This window comes from Ovis aries, chromosome 23, assembly GCF_016772045.2.
Source record: "Ovis aries strain OAR_USU_Benz2616 breed Rambouillet chromosome 23, ARS-UI_Ramb_v3.0, whole genome shotgun sequence".
In the NCBI taxonomy this organism is placed as follows: domain Eukaryota; kingdom Metazoa; phylum Chordata; class Mammalia; order Artiodactyla; family Bovidae; genus Ovis; species Ovis aries.
The window spans coordinates 60,178,747-60,190,839 of NC_056076.1; the positions used below are offsets into that span (position 1 = coordinate 60,178,747).

Below are 12,093 nucleotides of genomic sequence, written 5' to 3' on the forward strand. Positions count from 1 at the left end.
GCCTGGCGTCAGGATGGAATGCACGCCCTGGGCTCTTGACAATTGCTGGATCCATGCTCTGTCTCTCTCTTTCACATGCTTCATTCTTTGCTTTCTGTTAAGGATATGTATTGACTTTGCGGAACACTGCAGTGAGCTGTAAATGATGCATTTAATGAAAAATCCTTGCCCAGCACTTTGAAAGAGAACACAACAATGTCGGGCGATCATTGCTGGGCAGTGATGGGTGTTGTAATATCACATTCATCTGTTTCACCGGCAAGAGAGACACGCTGCTGATTGGCAATATTTCAAGGGTATGTAGTAAGAAAACATCAACTGATATTTTAATCATATTCATTATTTGCTGTTTCTCCTCTCCCTAGCATGGTAATCTTTGATTCTTTAAAGATCAGGGACTTTTATTTCCATCTTAGCTGTGCCAAAGTTGTGTGGGCAGTCTGATTTGACACCAGCACCCACTAACAGACGATGATGCTGGGCACCAAAGGCGAGGAGGGGTTCGCGCTGAAGGTCTGGGACTTGCCTTGGTCTTGCTCGGCAGACGAAATGCAGCAGTTATTTTTCAGACTGCAAAATTCAAAATGGGGCTCAGCGTATTCGTTTCATCTACACCAGAGAAGGCAGACCGAGTGGCAAGGCTTTTGTTGAACTCGAATCAGAAGATGAAGTCAAACTGGCCCTGAAAAAAGACAAAGAAACTATGGAACACAGATATATTGAAGTATTCGAGTCAAACAACATTGACATGGATTGGGTGTTAAAGCATACTGGTCCAAATACTCCTGACACGGCCAGTGATGGCTTTGTATGGCTTAGAGGACTCCCCTTTGGATGCAGCAAGGAAGAAATGATTCAGTTCTTCGCAGGGTTGGAAATCGTGCCAACTGGGATAACATCGCTGGTGGACTTCCAGGGGAGGAGTACCAGGGAGGCCTTCGTGTGGTTTGCTTCATGAGAAATAGCTGAAAAGGCTCTAAAGAAACACAAGGAAAGAACAGGGCGCAGGTACATCGGAATCTTTAAGAGCAGTCGAGCTGTTAGAAGTCACTGTGACCCACCACGAAAACCTACAGCCGTGCTGCGGCCAGGTCCCTGTGACAGACCCGGGGCTGGAGGAGGGCATCACAGCACGGAAGGGAAGCTGGCCTTGGAAGGACGAGGCACGGCGCTTATGGTGGAGGTTATGGAGGCTATGATCATTCAGTCAGTTCAGTTCAGCCACTCGATCATGTCCGACTCTTTGCGACCCCATGAATCACAGTATGCCAGGCCTCTTTGTCCATCACCAACTCCCAGAGGTCACTCAAACTCACATCCATCAAGTCAGTGATGCCATCCAGCCATCTCACCCTCTGTTGTCCCCTTCTCCTCTGCCCCCAATCCCTCCCAGCATCAGAGTCTTTTCCAATGAGTCAACTCTTCGCATGAGGTGGCCAAAGTACTGGAGTTTCAGCTTTAGCATCCTTCCTTCCAAGGAAATCCCAGGGCTGATCTTCTTCAGAACGGACTAGTTGGATCTCCTTGCAGTCCAAGGGACTCTCAAGAGTCTTCTCCAACACCACAGTTCCAAAGCATCAATTCTTCGGTGCTCAGCCTTCTTCACAGTCCAACTCTCACATCCATACATGACCACTGGAAAAACCACAGCCTTGACTAGACGGACCTTTGTTGGCAAAGTATAATGGCTATAATGATGGCTATAGATTTGGGTCAGATAGATTTGTAAGAGACCTCAATTACTGTTTTTCAGGAACGCCAGATCACAGATACGGGGATGGGACACTCTGCACACATGCGGGGACTACCTCACAGAGCTCCCGAGAATGGCACTTAGAATTCTTCTTCACCACTCAACCCTGTGAGAGTACATACTGAAACTGGTCCTGACGGCAGAGAAACTTGGGAAGCAGATGTCGAGTTTGCAATGCACGAAGATGCTGTGGCAGCTATGTCAAAAGACAAAGCAAATATGCAGCACAGATGTGCAGCACTCTTCTTGACTTCTAGAGCAGGAGCAAGCGGTGGTGCTTATGCACACCAGTCCAGTTACGGTGGCCCGGCCAGCCAGCAGCTGGGCAGGGGTTATAGAGGCAGCTGTGGTGGCCAGAGCAGCATGAGTGGATATGACCAAGTTTTACAGGAAAATCCAGTGATTTTCAATCAAACATTGGATAGGCACCTACTGCAGTAGTAGAAGCCGAGTATCCGGGGGAGTGAACGGAATGGGAGGGATGTCCAGCACGTCCAGTGTGAGTGGTGGATGGGGAACGTAACTGATCCTGATCACTGACCTTGGTCAACATTTTTAAAAGAAAAGCTGAAGTTTTAGCTGTTACGGAATACAAGCTTGTGATTTATGCTTACTCTAAGTGGAAATCAGGAATGTTTTAAAGACTTAGTTCAGTTCAGTTCAGTCGTTCAGTCGTGTCCGACTCTTTGTGACCCCATGAATCGCAGCACGCCAGGCCTCCCTGTCCATCACCATCTCCCGGAGTCCACTCAGACCCACAAGGTTTGGTATTTTTTAACACATTCATCTAGGATGTAACAACCAGGTTGAGTAAACTATTACTGTTTAACAATTTTCAGCTTTTCTGAAATTAGTTCTATTGTAGGACATACTTGAGCAGTAAGTGTATTTGGGTTAAAGCTGTTGGATTATGTTAAATGTTGCTCTTACATCATATTACATTGAAGCCTGTCTGGATGCATGTAGAAAGACACACTTTTCTGTAAAACTCAACAAGGAGTTGTGTCTATAAAAAGCGAAACATTTGGCATGTTTGTTAATTCTAGTTTCATTTAATAGCCTCTATAGCACGTAAGCTTAAGCTTTAAGTTATTGGGGGAAATTTGACATGCAATACCAATACCTTAGCATTTTGGTTTTGGTGTTTGTGTGAAATTCTGAGGCCCTGATTTAAATTTTTCATTGTACTGTGATTTTTCTTTTAGGCACTAAGTAAAAGTTGTCAAATAAATCTTCTTTTAGGAAAAAAAAAAAAAAGATCAGTGACTTTTGTCTGAAAGTCCCAAATCCCATACTCGGAAAAGACGCACTAAAGGATTTTCAGTGACTAACTCTTTTGGCGGAATTATATTAAAATTTTGATTTCCACGGAGCTCTGTCGTTATTGCTACCACCCTTGCATTTCAAAATCAAACTTCAGGTTATTGAAAAGACTTATGTTTCTTCCAGTTTCTCTTTTTTTCTTTCTTTCTATTTCTCTCCTAAAACAGAAACAAAATAAACAGGACTTGCATCAACAGTTCTAGAAAGAACCGTGTGAGTGACAAAGTCCAACTGAAACAGCCACCTGGCGGCGCGGGAGAATCTGCCCGGCAGAGCCAGCGCCGAAGGAGCCTGGAGATGCTCCGGGCGGCTCCGGCCCGCCCTGCCCCCGGGCCCGGCGCGCACGGCCCTTCACCCCGGTGCTGCTGCTGGGCTTCCAATCGAGCGCGATGAGCACACAGTGCCCGGCACACTGGGCACGCATTTCGCGCCGTAGCCCGACCGGCAGCCACCAGCTGGTGTGTTAAGAGGCCTCCCTTCCTGAGCAGGCCTGGGACCAGAGCAACAGGCCGCGCCCCGGGCCTCGGGCGGCGACTCTCCGGGGGCCTTGGGGAGAAGTGCTGGTTCCGAGGTGGGCGCACGAGCCTGCCCGCCCCGCCGGAGCAGGCTGCCCCCGCGCTCCCCGGAGGTCACCTCGTGCTCGTCCAGCCTGAGGCTCACCGTCCTGGAGACCGCATCGTCCTGTGCTGTTCCGCTTCCAGCCGCTTCCTCTTCTCATCAACAGTCCGTCCAAACTGCAGCCCATTATCTGTTCTTAATTGATGTTACCGTTCACTCTATTAATTAAGGAACAGGCTTTCTCGTGGGCTTTTTTTTTTTTTTTTTTTTTTTTTTTACATAATCCAACCACTAGAGCGCGTTTCCAAGTGAAGACAAAAATATTTTCTATATGGTACATAAAGATTTGGCCAGTTTTGAAAGGGGAAAAAAAATTAGTCAGCTGTGGCCTGGGTGTCGCAGACATGAAATGGCTGCTTGACAGGATTTTGTTGCTGTTTGTTACCTTGGCTTGACATAGATGGAGTATGAGCTACAGAAACAGTCACTCATTTTTTTCCATTTATGTCGAACTTTGACAGGTTTCCTAGAGTCTCCTGGGTGGTACACTGCATCTCCAGCCAACCTAGAGCATGGCTGGGTCTTCAGAGAAACTTAATTAAATTTGTGGTTAAAAATATCTTCGTTTTAAGTGTATATAACTGTAGGAATATTATCATGTAGAGATCCATACAGGATGACTAGGATCCTATTACATTCAAATATTAGAGATTTCCTCATGTTTATAAGGTTTTTTTTTAAATTTAAATGATTCCCTTTATTTCCTATCACTGGATAAATTATAGAATAATTCATATATAACTTACAGATTTATATTTTTCCAAGAACTGTAGGCTGCATCCGACTCAATAGGCTTATGTTCCATTTTATTGAAGTCATCACTTGTTCTATCTATATTTTTCTATTTGTTTTATCCATCTTACTAGTACTTTCGGACTCTAAGAAATCACACATGGATACTCGTTCAGTCGTGTCCAACTTTTTGTGACACTATGAACTGTAGCCCACCAGGTTCCTCTGTCCATGGAATTCTCTAGGCAAGAATCCTGCAGTGAGTAGCCATTTCCTCCTCCAAAATCACACATAGTCTTCCACATTCAAGCTGTACTGGGCTAAAGAGGCCACCTCAGATCTTGTTTTCATGGACTCTCTCTTGAAAGAGAGCCTTCTTTTGCTCACTTCTTGCCTCTTTCCCTGACAGTCCGTCCTGCTTGACTTGAAAAATATGCTGGTGTCTAACGTTGGGGAGATGGGATGCTGTCACTTCCTCCTGACACTTTTCCTGGGTGGATGGGATCTCCTCAGGAGCATGAGGTTGGCTTCCGGTAGAAGCCTGCTGTATGAAACACTGCCTGCGACTCTGACGCTTTGACCTCGCTTTTCTATTCCCTCAAGCTTTTGAAGGATGATTTGAATGTTCTAACTCTAAATCCCTCAATTTCTATTTTGTAAGTTCAAACATTCTTTGACACGTCTTTATGAAACGTCCCTAGCTTTCCCGGTAAGATGTTCAGCCTTTATCTCCCCGCTCCATTGTCTCCCCCGCCAAGTCCCTCGGGTTGCCCATCTCTTCCAGCTTTCCAGAACATCTGTTCTTTCGCAGACATTCCCTTTTGCGGACAAGTAAAACAAAAAGCGCGCCCCACAGTTATCACATCCCACTGCCTGAACAGAGAATTGTACAGAATCCAGTAACATCTCACCACTAGTTAGAGCCTGCAGCAAAACATGTCATTAAATTTGCCCAGAGTTCCCACAGAGCTCAACAGAAAATTTTCAACTAATAAAAACTAAATATGTGTTTTCTAATAATTGCTTATCAGTGTCCAATATTTATTTTTTTCTACATCTTTATTTTCATTTCTGTTTGGCCTCTTGTATCACTCTAAACTGCATGTCCAAACTCTTACTATCCTTGATCTTGTTGAATGAATTTTCAATACTTTCCATTTCCTTACAATTTTAGGATGTTTGCCTTTGTTTAAGGATCACATTGTCAGCATTTGGGGCATAATTCTTACAGTTCACGTATTGACTCTCTTTTTCTTATTGCCAGTGGGACGTTGTCTGCATATGTTAATGTGGCATTTAGGCTACCCAATAGTTCTTTTCTACCTTAAACGAGATAACTGGTTATCTCCCTGCTTTTTGCCTCTGAAAAAATATCTAAAATCCACATTATGGCAAGGGCTGAGACACACTTCTCGCTCCTGTCATTTTTTTTCTCTCTCCACCATTGAGAGTAAAGATGGATGTCTTTCATTTCTGTGTAGACTCTTCATACATTACAGCAACTTGGCTGGCACACAGCTTTGAATCATCTTAAAGAAAAACTGTGTTTGCTAGATCCAAAAGTTGTTCTCAGTCTCAGCCTAACAAAACCCCTCCTTTGGCACCTTCCTTTGTTTTTTTCTCCCCCGCTAAGACCAGCATCAGTCATCCGACCGCCACCACGTAAACAGGATCTGGAGAAGTGCTTAGAAACCTGTTTAAAACTCACTGGTACTGCCAAGCTTTCCAGCAGGCAGAATTCTCCTACAAATTCCATGTAATCAGCATTAGAAATATCAATGAAATCGCACTTTCCTACCTGCCTGCTCCTTCTCCCTACAGATCATCTCACTTTCTTCATTACATGCCATGAAGAGCGTTGAATATTTTGTTCACCTCAGCTTCCAAAATGCAGAAAGAAACCATCTAAGTTAGAAATGCTTGCCTTGCCTAAGAATTTGATCACATTGCTAACTTGGAGCTGAAAGGAACTGATATTTCAAAAGATGCTATCAATGTTCTTTGCAGAACTGTCTCAGTGACAGGAAACTAACTGGCTTCCTTTAATACACACACACACACACACACACGCACACACTTCACACACCCCGACCCTCTTAGTTCATTCTCCCTTGGTGATTATGCCTATCCTCTCAGCCTGGAGTATCTGAGTTTAACTTTATAAAGTGAGCTGGGTTTACCCAGTGAAAACAGTCAGATGATCATGAAAATCCCCAAGAGCAGGGCCTCTCAAGGAACCTGAGTTGGGACAACGAGGCCCAGTGGACCCTCCCCTCATGGAGACCCTACTTTGTCTCTACTCTCGGAGACCCAACATTTCTTTGCCATGAACTGCTTGACTTCTTTAGTCTTTCTTCCGTCGTTTCCCCACAAGTTTTCATCTCAAAGTGTAGCTCTTCCTGCTCTAAAAACAGTTCTTAAAAGCACTCCATTGTTCACATTACTAACTCTTTCAGCCCCATTTAATCTATTTGTTTTCCTCTCCAGTCGAGCACCCCTTCTCTGCTTGCAAATCAGATGGAGTTGCCATTGCTCTACTTCTTTTCTGTATCAGCTTCATCCTATATATAAATCTTCCTTTATTGCTCTTTGATTTCTGTTATTCATGCTCTAATTTCCTCATTGTTTTCCTATACAAATAAATTTCTTCTTTGAAAGCCTTTAATCTCATCCCCTATCTTGCAAACATTCTCTCTCTTGCTGAATGAAGACATTCCCACCCTTCCATGATTTTTTAAACAGAGTTTCAGCTTTTACGTATTCTGAAGTGAGCTTATTCCTCCACCATAGATATTAATTAAATTTTCCTGATTCTTCTAATTAACTTGACTTTTATCTTTTGAAGGACAATGCATTATTCATTCAGAGGTTAGGAAACTTTTTTCCAAAAAACATTTATTTACTGTCTCTGTCTAGTAAACACTGTACTAGATATTTGAGCTAGACAGATGATGGAGAGACCTGTCACATGTACTGCGGAGCTAGATGAGCCAAGAATCAGCTGAATCCAATGAAACATGTACCTCTAGGGAGGCTGGCCCAAGAGGTATCCATTGATAAGGAGTGATCAAAGAGTTCCCCAAATAAAAGGAAGTGAAATGTTGAAAATGGAGCTGAACTCTGCCCATTAGCATACCACAGAGAGAGCAGTAAAGGGGACAGGAGAGGGCAATCATTGGCTTTTTAACTGTATTTCCAAATGTAATTCCAAATTCCAGCCCATTCCTGGCCAGACACGTAATCCTCTTGACAAGTGTTTTCAAACCACGCGTCTGGTTTCTTACTCTGCAAGACCCTGCCCCATTCCACACCTCACCCGGCTCTCCTCCAGCAGACAGCTTCCCGGACTTCCCACCTTGCTGAGTTATTTCTCTTTCAGAAGCCACGAAGGCACGGGTGACTTTTCTTAGTTCCCAGCTTCCTCCTCGCTCCTCCGGTTTCTCTCCTTGATGCTTACCTCAGGGATTGGGGCCCACGCTCTGCCGATTAATCACCGTCCCTGCCTTGGGTCTCCCTGCTGGTGACAGCCACAGGTCTCGCCTCTCCTTTCCCCCTCTGCAGACCCATGGCTTCTAGAGCAGTGGATTCTCAGCTGTTTTGTTCAGCAGGAACTCTCCTACCGGCACTGCCCTGGACAGCTCTTCCGGCCCCTCTCTGTAGTCCTCGCTGCCCTTCGCATGTCTGGCTTCCCTCCCCGTCAACGCCTTGTTAGTTTCCCGTCTTTTCTGCGGCCCCTCATCCTGTCTCGCCTTCCACCTCTAGGTGGCGCAGCTGCATCGGGAAGCGCAGGGGGCAGGAGCTTTAGCCCTTTAAGGTCTCATTCCAGACGGTCCTCCCAGACGGTCCTCCCAAACGGCCGCAGACTCGCCCTTCTTCCTCACACAGACTCTAAGCCTTCCACATAAAGAATCACCACTGGGTCCTTGTTCTCCACACCTGAAAGACTTCTGCTAACAGCATATTTACTGGAATAATTTCTTAAACTGTGCCCATAATCCATTTGTCTTTGGGCTCTGGTAAAACCAGTTAAGCTTGGTAAACCTCACTGTCCTTGTCTGTGGGGATAGGAATAGTAGCTACCTTAAACTGTGATGATGCAAGTTAAATATGTATACAAATGTTAGGCACCGTCTCAGTCCCATAGTAAACAAGAGAAAAACGCCACATCGAGATATTATTAGATGGAGAAACAATAGAAACAGTGAGAGACTTTATTTTCTTGGGCTCCAAAGTCACTGCAGATGGTGATGCAGCCATGAAATTAAAAGACGCTTGCTCCTTGGAAGAAAAGCTATGACCAACCTAGACAGCATATGGAAAAGCAGAGACAGTACTTTGCCGACAAAGGACCATCTAGTCAAGGCTATGGTTTTTCCAGTGGTCATGTATGGATGTGAAAGTTGGACCATAAAGAAAGCTGAGAATCCAAGAGTTGATGCTTCTGAACTGTGGTGTTGGAGAAGACTCTTGAGAGCCCCTTGGACTGCAAGGAGATCCAACCAGTCCATCCTAACGAAAATCAGTCCTGAATATTCATCGGAAGGACTGATGTTGAGGCTGAAACTCCAATACTTTGGCCACCTGATGTGAAGAGCTGACTCATTGGAAAAGACCCTGATGCCGGGAAAGATTGAAGGTGGGAGGAGAAGGGGACGACAGAGGATGAGATGGTTGGATGGCATCACTGACTCAATGGACATGAGTTTGAGTAAACTCTGGGAGTTGGTGATGGACAGGGAGGCTTGGCGTGCTGCAGTCCATGGAGCTGCAAAGAGTCGGACACAACTGAGCGACTGACCTGAACTGAACTGAACTGAGATGTTACTACCATTGGCGCCATCATCAGTTCTGTCGTGTACCAACTGCAGTCCTTCTTTGTTAGGTGAAAATTCCTGGAATGCCATTCTAACTCCATCTTCCCTGAGTTTTGGTTCCCTGTCCCCAAATACTCTTTTTCTTTTCCAAAAATATCTCCATCCCCAAAGAAGCCCCAATTGCTCCTACTGTTTTATTTCTGGAAAGAATGGTGAGAATTTTTAGTCCTAAACATGCTAAGTAAAATCACAACAAATTTCTCCTGAGTCCTGTCCCTTTTTCTCCTATAAGATCTCCAAAATAAATCTATTTTCTTTATTTATCTAAAGTTCACATTGAATTTCTTATGGGGAAAAATTTGGTTTATTGAAAAATATTTCCCTTGGATCCATCCTAGTTGAGCTTATCGGGCACCTAGCCATATAACCTTTCTTTGGACAGCTGTTCCTGCCCCTTGTTAAAAGAATTCTTGCAACAAACGTGCCTTTGATGCCATGTTTATGGTGCTGCCTTCCTCTTTCACAAACTTCCCAGATATTCCTTAGTTGCCTATTCTATTCCTTTCTATCTATATGAGAAGCAAAATAGACAGAGTAACTATTGGGACTACAATCATTCCCTTTTCCTCCTCACCCTTCTTCACCCTCACCCAGCTTTTCAACTTTCTGCTGTCTCCTTCTCGTCAAGCTCCCACCGTAACCGACTCTAACCTGGCTAAAATGTCATACCCAGAAGTGTCTGTTCCAAAATAGGGCATTCACGCACATAATTGACCCCAGGAAGTTGTAAGAATCGGACCCACCCCGAGCTGTAACAGACTATATCTACTTCTTGGGCCTCTTTTGCAATTTTAGTAATGTCTACAACCTCTTTCTGGGAGATCTCTCAGCTGAAACTGTTCTGAGCTCCTGACCACACTGCGAGATAGTTTTATCAGATGTTAGACTCATAGATCAGAGGAGGCAATGGCACCCCACTCCAGTACTCTTGCCTGGAAAATCCCACGGATGGAGGAGCCTGGTGGGCTGTAGTCTATGGAGTCGCTAAGAGTCGGACACGACTGAGCGACTTCACTTTCACTTTTCACTTTCATGCATTGGAGAAGGAAATGGCAACCCACTCCAGTGTTCTTGCCTGGAGAATCCCAGGGACGGGGGAGCCTGGTGGGCTGCCATCTATGGGGTCGCACAGAGTCAGACAGAACTGAAGTGACTCAGCAGCAGCAGCAGCAGCAAACTCATAGATGAGAAAGTGCAATCAAAAGAAATGAAGAACATGCCCAAGGTCCACTGAATGATAGAAAAAGCAATAAATTCATGATCCCACAACTTTTCCTATAAAGGAAAAGGAAGCATTTTTCAAGTATTTTCAACAGGACGCCTCACTGCACATCGGCCTCGTGTGAAAAACGAATTCCATTCTTTTGTCTTCCTCTCCTCTGTTATTTCACAATGACAAAACTTGCTCCTCCTTCCAAGAGCAAGAATCAGACTGATCGGTTCCATAAAGTTGATTTGGTTCATGAATCCGCATGAAAAGGAGAAATACCCACTATGCACATCAAGAGGAAAGATGGTGTGACTTTGAGCAGATTCTTTAGATCCTTTGTGTGCATCTGTGCTGAGTCCTGTTATTTGTGACCCCATGGACTGTAGCCCGCCAGGCTCCTCTGTCCATTGGATTCTCCAGGCAAGAAAACTGGAGTGGGTTGCCATTTCTTCCTCCAGGGATTTGACCCTCTACATCTGAGTTTTCTAAATAACAAAATAAGAGTGCTGAGTTTGACTGTTTCTAAGACCCCTCATGTTGAAACATTCTGTGATATTATTATTTTAATAATGATTCAAATAATACTGAAGACAATATTTCAGTCTCATTTCTTGACAAACATGATATTTAAAAAACAGAAAAACACATGTATAACTCGTTTATTAATAATAATAGATCATCTTTAACATATGCTTATCATGTGCCAATGCTAAATAATTTTTATAGATTATCTCGTTTAACCCTTGCTTGCAACATGTTTCAAGCAAGCAAGGGTTTCAAGCTTCTTGATTTATAAGAACGCTATGTAGCTCTATTTATACCCATTTTACAGATGAGGAAATAAAGGCACAAGATTAAATAACTTGCTCAAGCTCACAGGCAAGTAGCTGAGCCAAGATTTAAACTCAGACAGTGAGACTTCAGGGGCAGCTGCCACCACCTTCCACTGCCTTCACTTTCTTAATGCTCTTCAGTGAAAGAAAAATAATAATTAGCAGCTATTAATTTTTCGGATACAGCATTAATCCGCTAAATCACTTACAACTTTACCTGTAATAGGTTATCAATAAGCACTTCTAGAGCTGTTTCTGGCCATTATTTGTTGCATAAGGATTTCAGAATAATGTTAAGAATAACAAATAGTTTTTTACTTACAAAAGGGCTGGCAAATTGAGTTTCCTTCATCTGTAAAACCCCTTCACATAAAATTAGTCATCCTATTCTATGACCTTATTTTTAGGCTGCTTTATGTTCTCTTAACATTTGTGCAGTTGAATATCAAAAATCACAGCAGTTTTATCTCTGAGGAGTTACTTACCAGAAGCTCATGTTCAAATATTAATTGACAGTCCATGCTAATTTTAGGAATTAGTGCTTTTATAAATAACATGTACCTTGCCCAGCTTTTAAAGGATTTGTTATGAACAAAGAGTGATCATTCCGCATGTGTATTACCCTGAGTGTCCATGTATATCATCCTGAGTGTGCATGTGAGTTGAACAGTTAATGTATTTTCAACATTTTTTCTGCCATTTACTCTCCTTTGAAAAAACATCAAAACTAGATGATACGCCAAACCCATA

At 43.7% G+C, this 12,093-nt stretch overlaps 1 pseudogene; it reads left to right on the forward strand.

Moving 5' to 3' along the window:
- Nucleotides 1-471: 471 nt before the first annotated feature.
- LOC101102608 (heterogeneous nuclear ribonucleoprotein H-like) lies at nucleotides 472-3,838 on the forward strand (annotated as a pseudogene).
- Nucleotides 3,839-12,093: the final 8,255 nt, after the last annotated feature.